Source organism: Otolemur garnettii, unplaced genomic scaffold (genome assembly GCF_000181295.1).
Source record: "Otolemur garnettii isolate 467f Iridium unplaced genomic scaffold, OtoGar3 scaffold00149, whole genome shotgun sequence".
NCBI lineage: Eukaryota > Metazoa > Chordata > Mammalia > Primates > Galagidae > Otolemur > Otolemur garnettii.
In genome coordinates this window covers 469,952-470,625 of record NW_003852544.1, presented here as the reverse complement: position 1 = coordinate 470,625, position 674 = coordinate 469,952, and the positions used below count along the sequence as shown (strand labels likewise).

Genomic DNA, 674 nt, shown 5'->3' with positions numbered 1-674 from the left:
GTGGAAAAGGAACGTGATAAAGAAGTCAGTGATGATGAGGCAGAAGAAAAGGAAGACAAGGAGGAGGAGAAAGAAAAAGAAGAAAAGGAATCTGATGACAAACCTGAAATAGAAGATGTTGGTTCTGATGAAGAAGAAGAGGAGAAGAAAGATGGTGACAAGAAGAAGAAGAAGAAGATTAAGGAAAAGTACATTGATCATGAAGAGCTCAACAAAACAAAGCCTATTTGGACCAGAAATCCTGATGATATAACTAATGAGGAGTATGGAGAATTCTATAAGAGCTTGACCAATGACTGGGAAGATCACTTGGCAGTGAAGGTGAGTAACTGCTGAGTGCTTCATAGGTAGTCCAGAGATTAGCTTTGAGAGTTGTTACTGTCAGCTTTCCACTCCACTTCTGCAGCCATCCCAAGTGCTATTACATAGGTACAAGTGTTAATCTAGCCGATTAAATAGCTTTCTGTGAAAACTGTTTGCATTGCCCATTGGCACTTTGTATGTTTCTTTACAGCACTTTTCAGTTGAAGGACAGTTGGAATTCAGAGCTCTGCTTTTTGTCCCAAGACGTGCTCCTTTTGACCTATTTGAAAACAGAAAGAAAAAGAACAACATTAAGTTGTATGTCCGCAGAGTTTTTATCATGGATAACTGTGAGGAGCTAATCCCTGAAT

General features: G+C 39.3%; 1 long non-coding RNA gene across 1 annotated transcript; it reads left to right on the top strand.

Annotated features, from left to right (window-relative positions):
- Positions 1-608, top strand: LOC105887967. The gene is made up of 2 exons (XR_001161670.1): positions 1-321; positions 515-608. It is a non-coding gene; the product is annotated as an uncharacterized LOC105887967 (long non-coding RNA).
- Positions 609-674: the final 66 nt, after the last annotated feature.